Source organism: Falco peregrinus, chromosome 9, assembly GCF_023634155.1.
Source record: "Falco peregrinus isolate bFalPer1 chromosome 9, bFalPer1.pri, whole genome shotgun sequence".
In the NCBI taxonomy this organism is placed as follows: Eukaryota; Metazoa; Chordata; class Aves; order Falconiformes; family Falconidae; genus Falco; species Falco peregrinus.
The window spans coordinates 29,606,216-29,622,638 of record NC_073729.1 but is presented as its reverse complement, the minus strand read 5'-3'; the positions used below and the strand labels follow the sequence as shown (position 1 = coordinate 29,622,638).

The window sequence follows — 16,423 nt, the reverse complement described above, 5'->3', positions numbered from 1 at the left end:
TTAATTCTGAATTCCTTTGATTCAATTTGGCCTGTTTGCCCAGTAATGCCCTAGTCTTACTTCAAGTTAAGCAATCAGAGTAGTGGGAAAAGCAGTTCTGATGCTGAGCAAGCAGACCAAGGCAAGTACTTTTACTGAATGTTCAATGTGGTGCCAGTAATTACTGCCAGTAATGAGGCAAAACAAGCTAACACATCCGTCTGCAGTTGTATCATAGTACCGCAGCACATAATACTGTTTGAGTTTCCCTTCTGTATGTTTTTGCATGCTAGGTGCTGATAAAGATCTTTTCCTCTAGTTTCATGTTTGCATGGTATTCTTGTGTAATGGCCAAACCTGTTTGGTTACAGATTCCTCTGTCTGTCCTGATTAATGTCCCCCTCTTTGGACCCCATGAGGGAATCTGGGAAGCTTTTGGTGCTTTTGAGGCCATTTGTTGCATTATCTGGGCTGTCATTCTCTATTTCAGCTATGGACTGCTCAAAATCCAGCGGCCTATGCCATGCATTGCTTGAGATTTTACTTAGCTTCTCTGTTCTCCAGAGCAACTGAATTGGTACTGAAATCAACTTTAGGAATAAACACTGTCATGAGAGTATAATGTAGATATCATAATATCCCTTCAGGCAAGAATTTCAAGTCCCGTTTCTGCAGGGAACCAAGAAGAGCACAGCTGTTACAAACTGTATGATTCTGGGCTTGTGAATTCGCTATGACCTTGTAGTAGTGAACAAGAAATCCGGAATGCCTGTCAATTTTTTAAATGAAGAGACATGTAGCACACAGTACCAACAGCAATGAAAAAAGCATAATGTGGAGGCATTCCACTCCCAGTGTGAGGCAACACAGTGGTAGCAAAGTGTCTCCTGGGGGACAAACTAACAACTAGAGTGGCTGGTTATTCATTAATTCCTATCAACCTTAAAAAAATAAGCTCACTGCAAAACTAGTTACACCTCTCCTGTGGAGTACTCTTACTTTAGCCTGAGGAACCTGCCTGCATGAGAACACTAGGCACAAAAAGGTGAATTAAATAAAGTTACTTTGATGTGACATTCCCATAGAGACTGTTGCTACAGCAACAAGACCTTTAGTTTCTCAAGTCACTTAAAAATAAATAATACTAGTGAAAACAGACTTTGCTTCCTAAGCCATTATGGAGTTTTCAAAAAAGAAAATTTCACCCAAGAAGGACTCGGGATGAGCGTTGCCGTACTCGCTGAAAACACATCCAGCAGGTGTACAGCACTGCAGTACCGTAATCACAACCTTTTTCCTGATCTTTATTCAGAGGCAGTTCATCGTCCTTTTAATTAACAGCATATATTATGCCCCCCCCCCCCAAATACAAGAGAAGAAAACAATGCATGTGGCTACAATGTATTATTTTGAATGGGTAATAGAGAAAAGGGGGAGGGTGTGCATGTGAAAAATGAAAAGTATATTTATTACTGATGCTCACTATTAAATTTGACAGATAGCATTTGCCTCCAACCTTTCAAGCCAGAAGTGGAACAGATGTTCATGAAAAGCCGGTTAATTTCCTGCCATTTGTGAACTGATTAGAAACTGAAACATTAGCACACTGACACTTCTTTATTTTTAATCTTGCTCGTGTTTTGAAAGGAAAAGAAAAGAACCACCGGGAGCTAAGGTCTGGTTTTCAGATAGGAATGGGTGCACATTTTTGTTTCCTCTTTTAACCCAAACCCTCTCTGTTAAGGAAATAGAAAAAAGCAAAACTGACGCCACACAGCCAGTAGCAACTTGGTGTTGCAAACTGTTGTCTTCTGCATAGCTGATGCAGTGCTAGCGCAGCGAGTGAATGAGGAAGAAAGAGTAGCTGCTGCTTTCTCACACACCTATCTATTGTTACAGCTGCTAAGCAAATGAACAAAGGGTCTAAAGCTGTTTTCCAACACGGCTAGTAAACAGGCAGTTACGCTTGTACAGGTCATTGTCAGAAACTAAGTGTTCTGCCCTATAATGAGGAACAAGGAATGAGGAACTTTTCCAGTTTTAGTTTTCAGAAGTGCTGTTACTGAGCTGCATTCATAAGGGGCCAAACAGCCTCTGCTTTAATAGTTCCCAAAACAGAAATTCAGGCCCAAATACAAATCTGGTAGAAGCAGGTTCAATTCCATTCAAAACTGAATGGTGTCTCCAGATCCAATTCAGGGACAACTCACTTTTGTCATAAATATTTATGTACTATTATTAATCCCAGTGGGAGAACTTTGGGCATGCATTATCAGTTATTTATATACCCTCTACCCCAAGAAAGCTGAGGCTTTTACTCCCTTGGGTCAGATGGAGCAAGTTACTCCAAAGTAAAGCTGGTCAGAAACTTTCTGACAAAGCGAGGGTTTGTTGGATAATCACAATTTGCTAAGGCTGAAACATGTTATTTAAAACATCCTGGGTTTTGATGAGCAGCCACCGAGGCTGGGGCAGGGTCCAGCCCAGCCAAGCAGGCCAGGGCAGCTGCTGGGCCAGGCTGGCTTCCTTTTCCGCTCTGCCGCTGTTCTTGTCAATTCCCTGGCGGGCTGTGGAGCCCGGGGGGGGGGGGGGGGGGGGGGGGGGGGGGGCGGCTTGCAGCACATTTCTAAAACTTCATCGTCCCAGGACCCAGAGCAAGTTGAAAAACAAGCAAGCAAACAAAAAAAAGAAAGAAAATCCTTGCAAAATGGAAACTTTTCAAGCCAGCGGTACTCAACAGTAGTTAAAACAAAATAAAACAAACCAAGATCTTGGTATTTGAAACCACAGTTCGAGGAAAATTGGTCAGGAAAGATTCTCCCCCAGGTCAGCACACTGGTCAATATTCTCTATCCTTTGCCTGTGTTGTGCATACATCTACAACTGGAAAAGCACATGCTTTAAAGCATGTAACGTATACTTTGCTTATCTTTGCTTATCTGCAGTCTGAACAGTGCAACTCTGATCGAACAGGAGATTCAGCGAGCAGTAGATTTTGTCTGAGTGTGTGCATGCACGTGTGTGTGCGCACATGTGTGTGCATGAAGTCAGAGTACAAAAATCACAGAAATGCAATGCTGGCATACAGTGAGAGCTGTTGGAAATGTTTCATGTTTAAAGACAAAAGCTGATGTGTTCCCGATGAAAATTTTCTTGGCTCTGCAATTATTTCACCCAAGGTGCGCCTTTCTGTGTGCATCTGGAAAGGTATGTAATTATTTTTCTGACTGAGTTTCATGTTTTAGTAACAGGTGGTTGGACTAATCCTCAGAAAATAGCATGCAACACACAAAGCTTAACTCATTTTGAATACTGCTTTTACCATCTGAATCAGCACACGCCCAGCTTAAAGGTTATGAAACCTCTTGAGTGAAACTGTCCAAGTTACTTACCTCTCCCCTAATATACGAACAGTGAGGATGTTACACAAATATTCTCATCTGTGTTTTATCCTAAACCTTTAGGCCACACCTTCAGTTGGAATAAATAGGAGTAACTAAACTGGTATCAGCAAGACAATGCATATGCTTAAAATTAAAGGAATGTATTGCTAAACCCAGAGTTTTCATTATCTCACAGAATTTAGCCATCTTTCCAAAGATTTGCTAAAAAGTGTACAGTTCTCCTTTAAATTCCTTTCCTTACTCCACTTTCAAGTTTTCTTTATTTTTTAATTCCTTTCTTCTTCCTACTTCTACTACCACTCCTCTGCTTCCTCCCTCTACTGGGGGAGGGGAAAGGGAAGAATAAGTGCTTTGTTGTTACTCCCCTCCCCCAGCTTGTAAAGTTTTCTTCTCATATCCCACTGGAAAATAGCATTTCCCCAACCATTTTAATAAATACTGCAATTTTTAATTGACAATTAGATGTTTGAAAAAGAGAAGGGGAAAAAAAATAGGCAGACTTTGTGGGGAGAAAGAATGCATCACTTTTTTTTTTGTTGTTGTTGGACACGTGATGTGTAACTGCAGAGTGGGACTCTGCATCGCTCTGTCTACATTCGTGATCGTATCACTCCCACCAGTGAGAGTCGAGCAAACTGAACTAATTGAAAAGTGAGAGAAGCCACTCCCTCCAGCTACTGCAGCTCCATCTTCCTCAATTACTTGCTTTTGAGGCCTTTTAGGGTTTTGCTTCTCTATTCTCTATTCTACAGGAATTTCCTATTCCCGGCTATTTCAGTCCCTTCCCCTGCCCTTCCACTTTATGAAGTGATCAGCTGTTAAACAATTCCCACTGACAGGAAGTGCCATTACTGCACTTGAACACTTAATGTTCCAGACACGGAGGAAATGCAGGGCAGTCTGCACCAGCCTCCCTGCCTACTCAAAGACCATCCTAATATCAGTTTAAAATTCCAAGCAGCCTCTTCTGTATCATCTGCTTATTCCTCTTTCAGCCTTAACTACACTCCAAAAGCCAGTCAATTGTTTGAAAGGGGCAATTTGTTGTCTCAAATAAGGTCAACTGCATAATGAATAATTTCACATAAATCATAAATGTGTTAAATTAAATCACTATTGAAGACCCTGGAAAAAGAGCATAAGTCACCAATTTTAGAATCATACAAATCTAACCAGTCAAAGGAACTCTGAACTGACAGGGAGGGGATCATTAGAAAACAAACAAACAAACAAACAACAAAACAGACTTAATTTGCACAACTGTTGTAATCTTTACAGAGAGCCTTCTATCTAAAAAAATCCCTTACTCCTTTCAATTAAAAAAAGTTTATTATATTGCTGACTATATTTTAATGTTGCTGTATGAACTCACTTTGATTTTAAAAAATTCCCCCTTCTCCCCCCACAATATCCATCAGTTTATAGGGTTCTATTGGCAACTCAGGGAACAGAAAAATAACTAGGCTTTTGGGTAAATTATTTAAAAAAAAAAAAAAGAAGAAAGAAAAAAGATGATGGCAGAAAGGTTGAATGCATGTAATTTGCTAAAATTATGACTAAGGGAGGATATGATAACAGCCTAAAATATTTAACGTGTGTAAACATTAAAGACTGTCATGAAACAGTGTGGGCTGAAATGAAATTAGACTGAATACCAACACAGTCTCCTAGACTATGGAATATTTTGCTAACAGGAGTGGTGTTTGAATCACTTAAAACTAGACTGGACAAGGAACTGGAGAACATACTACATGGTTAGAGACACAGCTACATCAAAGCGTGATTTTCAGTCTATGAGTCACCGTGACAGCTGTGCCCCGCTGGGAAAATGCAGATCACAAAGCTCAGGATGAAGCACATGAGAGTCAGAGACAAAGCTTTCTCTGTCAAGGGGAGCTGGCTACGCAGCGGTCTTCAATGAAGAGATCAGGCAAATCCAGAGTCTGAGCATCTTTAGGCCATGCTGCAAAACTACCTCCCTCAATAAGTCTCTCCACTAGGAGACAACCATAATACTGATAGTTTCTTCTACTCTGAAAGTGCAACCACGGACTAAAACAAAGTAAAGAAAAAAGAAAAGCCAAACATACCACCAGATCTTATCCCAGAAGAACTTTGATTCTGAAACAGAAATGAGATGACAAATGCTCCATGAAGTCCACCACAGACACTCCTTCTGTGCAGTGGTGCCCACATACTGACCTCTGAATAAAGCTCCTTAATCCAAAAGAAGAGTTATTCCAGGAAAATTATTAAATACAGGTTTTCTAATAGTTGATTTTCTCATATAAGTAACCTCATAGGGCCATAGCACAAAAGAATCCTGAAATTACAGGGAAGTGGACCATTTGCACAATCTTCTTTCATTTTTTATTTTAAAATAGCAATTTTAAAATTGCACATACAGTCTGCCCAGTAAAAGCTGCTGTTTAAAATCATGGTATTGAATGAAGATGAACTCAGGCCTATACTGATTGACACTCAGAGTCTACGTGTATGTCACAAAATTGAAGTTTTCCAGCATAGTTTTATTATATTTATGTTGTATAAGTCCCTCCTAGTCATCAAAGCCTCACATAAGCAGTGAAGTTTGTTGCGATCATTTGTGAGGTTTATATACTTCAGGTAACTCTCTCTGTTTGAATGACAAAAATGAAGGCAACTGTTCCAAACAGGCTCCACAAAACGAAAAGCTGTAACAACAGAAATCCTCTTTCTTCATCCAAAATAACTGCAGCTGGCAATTACCCATGACTAATTTTGTAATTATGAAATTCACTTTCATCTGAAAGCAAATGGGAATTTGGAAACAGACAGTGGTCATTCTCATTGTCTTACTTGGACAGAGTTACTCCTGGTGCACTTCCAGGAAAGCCCACCCTACTATAACGGTGTTGAACATGGCCATTTAACAGGCATGGATTTGTGCAAATAATACTGCTGTGTACTAGCAAATTCGCCTAAATATTAGGAACATTTATGTCATACACTGTAGTTTTAAGTGGTTCTGTTCTAATCTAATTATAACAAAGTTCATTTACCCCTCCCCCACTTCCCAGATACACCTCAAACTAGAAAATAAAACTACAGTTCTGCAGAAAGTTTGACTTGGCTTTGGGTTGAGAGATACTGAATTACTGGATTTATTCCAAATGTTAAAAAGTCTCACATTTTTAAACTTGAAAACTCCTGTGTTTTTCTTTTTAGAATAGATAGCACTGTAGTCTAAACTATAGCATAAATAGACAAAACCAAATACCATGTTTTTCTCCTAAAATTAGTTTAAATGTAACCTTGTCAAACCTTTCTGGTTCTGACCTGAACAGAATTCTGGTTACATTGATGTGATTTCATAAAGCACTTTAACTCCAAGAGTTCTGCGTATAATCAGCTCCTGATTTCCTGTGGGTGAATTATCCAATTTACAGGTTAAACCAGACTCCGCCATCTCCAGAAACACCCCTTGCTGCTGAGTAAGTGACACAGAGTACACGCTACACTGCCTGCCCTTTTTCACTGTTTGGTAATTTATAGGTTTTTAAAACAGGAATTGAATGTATATTATTCTTATAACCTGACATCTATTCTGTATGATGGGTTTTGCTTTATGTGCATGTCTCCTCCCTACCCCTTAAACCCCCTTAATCTCCAAAGGTAACTGAAAGTGAACTACGATTTTGTCAAATGCCTGTGAGTTTGCTGACAGACTGCCTGAACATTCACTTATTTTCTCAAGTATTTTCTTACTAAACATACCTTTATAAAAAAAGTCTTTTATTAGCAGACACAGAGTTAGTTTAGCGACTTCTGTTTTTTATGTGATCTTATCTTGTGGTCTTTCCTTTTCATTTAAACCCATGTTAAATGATGGGGCTGAGATTATTAAAAGAAGCGTTATGTAGGCTACAGGAAACTAATGTGGGATCCTTTTAAATCTCTTCCTCAACCATCATTCATTTGTCCTACTTTTTCTTTTTTTGGTTCAATTACTAGCAGACAATAATGCTGGGGCCATAACAGCACGTCCACCTCAATGGAAAGGTACTATTTTTGTACGGTCTGACAGGCCTGTTCCTGTGTTCCTTTGCACAAACAGTTGCATGTCTAATTTAAATTATGTTAGTGCATGCAATTAGTGCTGGTGTGGCAATACATAGCCACTTGAGCATGTAGGTGCACAGTCTTTACATTAAATCCTCAAACTGCCTTTCTACAGGGAGATGAAGACAGCGGCCCATGTCAATACATCAAATAAACAACCGTCCAGCTTCAAAGTTTTGATGTAGCTTTTAAACCAAAGATGCATAAAGCATTGCCAAAGAAATGAAGCAAGGTGTATATATGCAAAGAAAGATTTGTGCATCTTTGCTCTCCAGAACACTGAGGAAAAGCAGCTCCATCATGAGTACTAATGCAAAACACATATTGGGTCGAACAGTCAGAAGGAAAAGTGTTCTTGGGGTGATTCTCAAAAGCTGGGGTTTTATTTGCATAATAGAGCAGATAATTTGCAAGACCTGCCATCTCTTATTTCTGTCATCAAAGAGGAAACAGAAATAACAGAATGTGACTTGTGGCTAACCATGTGACAAAAAACTGAACAACATGAACCTCCTCCTGGACTGTCTACGGAAAAAATCACAGGACACAGTTTGTTTGCACAAGCTATTTGATGAATCATTCTGAACAAACAGACTTGAATCAGGTGATTTAAAATCAAAAAAGGGTTAAATTAGATTATTGATGATGACTGTGATCAAATCTGTAAGTAGCTTATTTTATCTAATTCCAAAAAATATTACTTTTTATCTAAACAGATTACCCAATGCCTAAGTTTAAAGCATTTAAGTATTTCATGATAAAGTGAGCCACAGTAAGCAATATTTTGAGTGAAGAAGAAGAAAGTTTTGAGCCTCTTGCAGCAGTTCCAGTTTGGGTCATTTTATTCAACCTAGTATAGTCTATATAGAATAAAATAGTATTTTATTCAACCTAGTCTGCTCATTCCAAAACCAAACCTGACTCTCACTGACATGATAAATGGCACTTGCCCTACTCCAGATGCTGTCAGTCTTTTTTTCTTTTAAAGCACACTAATATTCAAACATCTTCTGTGTGGAAACAAATTCAGCAGTTTCTCTTTCTATAACTATCTCTGACATAGATAGCACCAACGGCTTCTGCACAAACAGGCAGGAGCTTTCAGATAGGTTATCAGTCACTGCACACAGGCTGGGTATAGATCCCCAAATCTTCCTGGACATATCAGGTTCCAGAATTAGGGTTTTTGGATCAATTCTATTGTCACTTGGTAGGCTTTGAAGAAGGAACTGCTGTTCCTGCTTCACAGAATAAATAATCCTGCAAAATATTGATCATTCAGTTCCAATAAAGCACTCCGTACCTTGCAAACTATAAACTATATTCTTAGCTGTATTTGGTAGATTGTTCTTCTTTCAGTACTCTTTCTCCCTCTCTCTCTCCAGAGTTTTATCGACAAGCCTAAAATAAGTGATTTCTCAGAGCACAGACATGCTCTTTCTAAGAACACAGATATCTCTTAAGAAAATCTGCACCAAGATGTTCAAAAAGCATTGCTGCACGTGGGAAGTTGCATTTCACAAGCCTCTCACGACACTGCCTCTGTTATGCATGCCAATAAAACCAGGGCATAGGCCCTCGGAGGTAAGCACTGTATTTATTTGGTCTTTAAGCTTTGATAGAGTATTAGCTGCTGTGTGATCTTTATTAGAAGCAAGGAAACACGATGTAGTTTGTCAGGCAGTGGCAGATGTGAAGTAGTGTGTGTGGTTGTTTTTTTACTCCTAGCAAGTTCTGACAGCCCTGCAAACAAACACTTGACCATATACTGTCTATCAGTATACAATGTGCATTTGATTGTGCTTTTTATTTCAAGCTTTCATTCACTATAGTGGAGTTACGGTCAAAAAAGAACGATCTGAAAATAGGCCCTTCCTCACTATGCTTCTTAATGTCTTATTAATAACAACTTTTATTGTATTTGCGTGTACTGTGCAGGTACATGGACACTGAGAGGGAAACGTATAAACAAGATTTGTGCTGGTTGCCCAGATTGACCCTGGTGACACTCCCTCTTTTATATAATAAATCAATACCTCCCTGTGGAGGAAAAGCTGGAAGTAGCTTATCACTGAATTTCAAACGACAGGCAGATCTCCGTCCCTACTCAGCTGCTCGTTGCTGCCATCTCAGAATTTGCTGGCAAGCTGCTTTTTATGGCTGCCTTTGGCTCATCTGGCCTGAAATCAATAAATTTGAACACAAATGCAAGGAGGTTTCTGCCAACTTGGCTCCTTTTGCCGGCAGAGGGCTTTAGGACCATCCCATAAGCACCCTTGCCCCCAGACTGAGCAGGGGGGCAGCAACTCTTTAGCCTCAGCTGGGTGAACACGTGCATCTGTGGCTCTTGCACATGGGTACACGTCGTCTTGCAGTGGAAGTGGGAGCCTACATCCATCCTGGGCACTGCTCCATATTCCCTGCGTACCCTGAAAGCTCAGAACTCCAGCCTGTGCCACCTCTTCCCTTTCAAGAGGATGACTGATTTACAGGAATGGCACGACTGATTTGCTTGACAGAAACGCAACAGGAAAACCTAAGCTGGTAATCCCACCCTTCCCTATGCCAGGCAAAACTGAGAAATTACTTTTTCTCCGTCTCTTTCCAGACTGTGTTAAAGAACAGAAATAAAAATCCTTTTGGCTCTGGTAACTAGACCTTTGCCCATCATAGGATTCAAATGCATGGAGAGTCAGAAATATATACTAAACTTTCCAGGGATGTAAACACAGAAGCTGTAGACATAAAGACCTTAAATTACATTTAGAGTTTTTTCCTGTTATCTAAGTATCTGACCCCTTGCAATAGCTTGTGTTTTAACCTGCGAGTTGCAATTAAGGGGTAAACTGCTAGTTGCTTCAGCCACCAGGCTTAAATACTTGTTCTTATCACCAAAGAAATCTCAGCGTAGTGATGTGCCTGTCAGAACCAACTAAAGAACCTGAACATTTGCCTCATTTACACAAAAATTTGATCTGGATCCATGACTCATATCTGCCTGAACCAGAAAGCTGACACTGAATACCGGGAACTTCAGACACCAAATTGAAGAGGAACCATCCTTAATCTTTGAAGGAGAGCTCAGAATACACTTTTTTCCGTTATTAAACTGAAATACATATTAGTCAGTTTTAGAAGAGTTTCACCATTTTCAGTCTCGGGAAATATCATAGTTCCCAAGAGCTGCAGCCACAAACTAGAACCCCATTGTGTGAACTATTGTACAAAAAGACGGAGATACTTTACAAATGTATAATTTATAATGGAAGTAGGAAATTAAAATTTTTCCTTTATGCTGAAAGGGCATGACTGATAATGCACACTCTGTACCGGTCCTGCTGAGTGTGCTTTTTAAACCCATATGAATTTGCACTAGAAATAATACTGGAAGTACTGGCAAATTATTTCTCAGCTTCAGCTTAGGGCAGGGACCATGAATCCTTTGGACCGGTGCAGACTGCAGGGTAAGAATGTTTCCTTTTAAAAGCGACTGCGCAGAGGCTATTCTGCTGAGGTTACATAGATGACAAGTTAAAGATTCCAGTTGTCCCAGTATATGCAAGGCTTTCTCGTTAATAACTCAGCTGTCTGTCCAAGCTCAGCCTATTGTGACAGGTATGACTGCACTCCCATTTTACTCATGCAGTTATGATTGCATACGGTATTTAATTAATTACGTACATAACTAGGCAATTATATATCTCACAAAGTACTTATACAGTTATGTGACTTATATTTGAACTGAAAGCACAGAACCAACTGTGCAACTGTATATACACTTGTGACAGATGTAAATCACAAATCAGTTGTCTTTGCTTAACCGTGTGCAGTTGTCAGCCATTAACCCTATTTATGTTTTGTACCAGACATGCTTCAGTTTATTAGGTAACAGCTTTCCCAATTGGATGGCAGTGTTAGGAGGGAAAGGTTTACAGTAAGAGATTTCATAGGTCTCAAGCAGAAAATTGAAAGCTGCTTTCTGAGAAGGATATGGTGAGAATAAACAGCGTAGTTTTTCTTCAAAGCAATGTGGTAAAGTACACAGGTAAGCATGTTTCCTCTCCAACAGCCATCTGGCCCAGCACAGGCTTTGTCCCTCTCTTGTCATTAGCATTGTTTTTATTTCATTCTTAATACAACAAGGCAGCAAGAGAAGAACAATAACACATTCACAATAGCACAAAAAGTGACTTCCGTGTTATGGTGTCGACCAAATCTCTCTTGACCTTTTTGTTTCTTCTGCATTTGAAAGACAAAGAGAGAATGGAGTGGGGAATATGTCTTTTCATATACATAAGGCACTTATTCTCATTTATCCTCTCTCTTTTTAATTTAAAAGCACTTCTGTGGTGCTTGCTTAACATTCATGTCACACTGTGCATAGATACATAGGCACATTATTATTTTTTTCTGTCCTTAAGTACATTACTTTTTGCAAGGCAGCAGCTGAAGAAGTCAGAGCACTCTCATTTCCCCTTTATCATCGCCCCTCTTCCCTTCAGTGACACTTCTTCACTTTTGTCTGCCCCACTTCCAGTCACAGGCCCCGTATCACCTTTTAATCGGTGGGATCCCAGAAAAGGTACCAAATGAAACCCCAGCTCCAGTGATACCCTGAACAGTGCTGAGCAGGAGCTCTCCTGAGCCTGATAATAAGAATTAAACCATAGAGTGACATTGACTTATTCTTTGTGAAGTAGGGTAGGATTAACAGGAAACCTGAACAGAGATTACTGGACACATCATCCAGTTTGATCTGTAAATCCTGAAAAAAATAATCAAAGAGTAAACAGAGGAAGAAGCAGGGAGGTTTGGAGGTGCGCCCTGTTGTCCTGTGCTCAGCGCCATACTATGGTGAGGATAAGCCACCATTTCGCTGAGGCTGCAGGAGCATTATTTACCCAGAGCACCGCTGTGAAGAAACTGTTCCGAAAACATTTTGGAGGACCCTTTCATTAGCCTCCCTCCATGATCAGAAAGATCCTGCTAAAGAAAACAGATGACTTGGAGTTCACCGAAATGATGACCCCCAGTGTCTTCCCCTGCGGTGACATCCCCATCCCTGGCACACGAGCACCCACAGGCACTGCTCTCCCCACTCTGATCGCTGTGTAAATTTTGATCATGGAGGTTTGGGGTTTTGGTTTGGGCTGGTTTTTTTGTTTGTTTGTTGGGTTGGTTGGTTTTTTTTTGGTTGTTTGGGGTTTTTTTTGTCTCCAGGTTTCTATGAATGGAACGACAGGAAAAAAAAAAAAAAAAAAAAAAAAAAAGAACACAACTCTAAGTGCAACTGCTTGAATAGTTTTAGCGGCTGAACCGTCCGGGAAACTAAGTCCCAGTGCCCTCTGCTGGCATCGGGGAGGAAGGTGTGGTGGGGAGCGCGGGTGGGGAGGGGAGGGGTGGCAGAAAGAGGAGGGAAGTGTTATTAAGCAATAGTAAAAGGAAACTGTGTCAATAAAGTGGGTATGGCCTGAAAACTATAATCGCATAGCAAAGCTATTAAATTGTTGGCAGGCTGGGTTGTTAGTGTAATGTACAGTACATGCCAAAAAGCATATTGCTGGTATGAAACCAGGAATAAGCCAGGATGTTGAAACAACTTCTGTTTTGGGGGTGGGGAAGGGGAGATAACGAAACTCTCTTTAATATAAGGCAATATCTGTACTTTTGATACAGAAGATCACTTATTTTTAAAAACTTTTTAAAATCATTATTTTTGGCTTTTAAATTTCACATTGGAAAAAATTAGTAAGGGAGGTAAGGAAGAAAACTTTTGATTATCTAGTACTTAATGTCTTTATTTTAAGCTGAGAAAAGCAGTTGCGCAACAATGACATTACCACATGAATCTGGTCCTGGAAGAAATTATATCATGTGTGCTTATGGGAACTTAATCCATGAGGTCCCAGGAATGCTGGGATTGTATGTGTGTACATGCACGCACGCACACACACACTGACAGAACGGTTCATGGAAAATCTGTTTCAGACAGTCATTTTTGGATAGAACAACTCATTCTTGCCCTGTTAGGAAAGCAGATTGTACAATTTTATTGGTACCACTGCGCTGACATTTAGTGAATTTGCAAGATCAAGAAGTACTTCGTAATACACAGTTGTAGATCAGTAATCCACAGGATCTTATCAACTGCCTCAGTATAAGTTAAAACAAACCTAACATTACAGACAAACAGATTAACTGCAGTAGAACAGCAGGACTATGTAAGAAAAGAGAGTTTAACAGAAATTCAAGCAACAAACTTTGACAAACTAGTCGTTAAAAATATATATAATACTGGGAAAGTACTTTTCAATTCGTGTAATAACAGCAGCAACTTTTTTTTTCAGATTTACTGAAGAGGCTATGTCAAGAATGGGGAGTCACACAGAATTCACAAGACACAAAGGCGCTGGGGAAGTGAAGCCCATAACAGGAGAGCTGGACGGAGATGGGATTCAGCTGCTGCATGAGGAAGCAACTTGGGGAAGTGACAATTTTGTCTGTTTTTCTGCCAGGAAGACAGGGGAGGAGTCTACTCTGTACAGTCTGAATAGAACTGGAAAGGACTGCAATCACTCACTGGAAGATTGATGTGACTATTGCAAATCTGTGTACAGCGTCCTTTTCCCCCCTGCTATGTCCAGCACCAGTTTCAGAAATGTCATATCCTAAGTTGTTCAGTAAGTAGCTGCAGTATTTATCACACCTGGAGAGGACAAACACCACTGAAGATTTGCAGCATTGCATCTATTCTGTTCTCTGTGATTCTACTAAATCCAGCTTAGGTAATCCTAATGTATACCCATTTAATTACAGTAAAAGCAATTCAATTTCTGACATCTAAATTAACCTAGCGCATGTTGAAACCTACTAGAAATGGTGACAAGACCTTGTGTGAAATCAGGTTCATGCATGATACTTTTTCTTAAAAAAAACATGTATTATACACTTGTTACACTAGAACTTGAGGTGAGGATCACATAGAGATCCCGGTAACCACCACCAGATCAACCACACAGTATCAGCCTAAAAAAGCTTAAAATCTCGGTCACCTTTCTGATATAAAAATAAATCAATACAAAAATTTTCCTGCTAGCCAGTTAGGTTAGGGTCTTTTTCTGTACGAAACACATGTTGATATTTGATTACTCCCTTTAATAGTGTCCATCTGTGGAAAAGGCTGCAGTGCCAATACATATGCATGAAAGCAATAATCTTATTTTCAATACCAAGGATTGTTTTATCTGCTTCATCTTTAATATTCCACTGATGAGAACAGGTTGTGCATATGGTTCTGCAGCAGCTTGTTTGCAGTCCATTTCATTGTGAACACCTCCCTTTTCACACCTTCCCTTCCCCACCTGAGCTGATTCTTTATACAATGCAGCAACATTAGCTTTTATATAGTGTTCATCATCTGGCCCAAGCCTAAACCTCCTCGTGGGCAGGATATTAAATCATAAACAGCTCAGGACTAGTTCTGATAATGAAGGTTAAATATTCTACCAAATGCAACAGAAAAGAAAAAAAAAAGAAGAGTCTCTTCTCTTACCTAAGTGTGGTCATAGCTCACTTGAACAATAACCACGTGTGAATCAGGGTTATGGTGAGGCTGTAAACATGGTCCCCTGGAGACAGTTACCAAACCTGTCTTGTGGAGAAGCATCTGAGGTGTAATATACACTGGGAAAAGTGAAATTAAACACATGTATGAAACACATGTATGTAGCTATCTTTTTATGTGTTCCCTGCATACTCTTCTGGGAAGAGCCTGGTTTGTCTGTGTATGGTTCAGGGTCTTCCACATGCCATAGAAGTCCCACATTCTGCGAGCTCTCACAAGCAGACAAGGATAAGCAAGCCTCACAGTCCCATTTTGCCCCCTTTAGGAGTGGTGGTGTGTAAGGTCTCCATCTGTCTCACGTAGTGCTTCGAGGAGGCTGTAAGGAAAACAGCGATCAGCAGGGAAAGGCCCTAAGGGTGGCCTCTGTTGCACTCGCCACACTGCAGACTCCCCTACTCTGTTGGGAGTGCTCTCTGTATCTCTGGCTTTAATGTAAGGAAGCCAAATTACATCTGTGAAGTACAAATAAGTGTAGGAACAATAATGCATCATCTTACTGGACGTGTCTATTTTGAAGTTGGACATTGCATTAATTTGCAAAAATTGATCTTTCCAGACAGAGAAGACTTTTTTTTTCCCCCTCTATAGACAGTTAACAACAAGATCCAAATTCAAACTAACAACTGGAAAAAGATCTCGCTTTAAATATCTGAGATTATCTGAGATGTTTGTTGGTGATAACAACTGGATTAGTCACATTAGTTTTAATTGTCTCAGATTGCAAATTGAGATCTGTCACAAGTACTTCAATACTTCAGGTTCTCTTGTTGGTAGGGCAGACATCAATTAAATGTATTGAGGAAGTCAGATATTTTAAAAAGTGCTTAGATAAATGTGATCAATGTGAATGGAGCCTGACAATAATTTTTTGATCCTGAAAACAAAAAATATTCCCAAGAAACAGATAGTAAGTTGTCCCCAAACTTACAAATCCAGTTCCAAACTAACATCATATTTTTCAGCTTTTGTAGAAACTAGCACTACAGTCTCATGAAGAATCAACTTGGGGGAGTAAACTCAAAATAAATGGGGAGATTGAAAGCATGCTAATAATATCAGTTTGGGGTAACCTTTACAATATCTCACTGCCAAAGAATCAGCATTCATAAAAGGTTAAGTTCTTTGAGAACTTACAAGCCGAATACCCCAAAATTGAAGCATGCATAATCATTAGTTGCTTAGGAAATTCTTGGCAAATGTGTGTACATAAGAACAAAGATACATCTGTGAACAAAAAGCTTAAGGAACACTTTCTGTAAAACCCTAAATACTATTTCCATCCTAGAATATAGACATTTACAAGTAATTCTGCCAG

At 39.7% G+C, this 16,423-nt stretch overlaps 1 long non-coding RNA gene across 2 annotated transcripts; it reads left to right on the top strand.

Annotated features, from left to right (window-relative positions):
* The first annotated feature begins 2,933 nt into the window (after window positions 1-2,933).
* On the top strand, window positions 2,934-15,204 carry LOC114011731 (uncharacterized). 2 transcript variants are annotated; one of them, XR_003553792.2, is made up of 3 exons: window positions 2,934-3,186; window positions 8,870-9,068; window positions 13,832-15,204. It is a non-coding gene; the product is annotated as an uncharacterized LOC114011731 (long non-coding RNA). The 2 variants fall into 2 exon arrangements; XR_008748854.1 differs by lacking the exon at window positions 2,934-3,186 and adding an exon at window positions 7,979-8,147.
* Window positions 15,205-16,423: the final 1,219 nt, after the last annotated feature.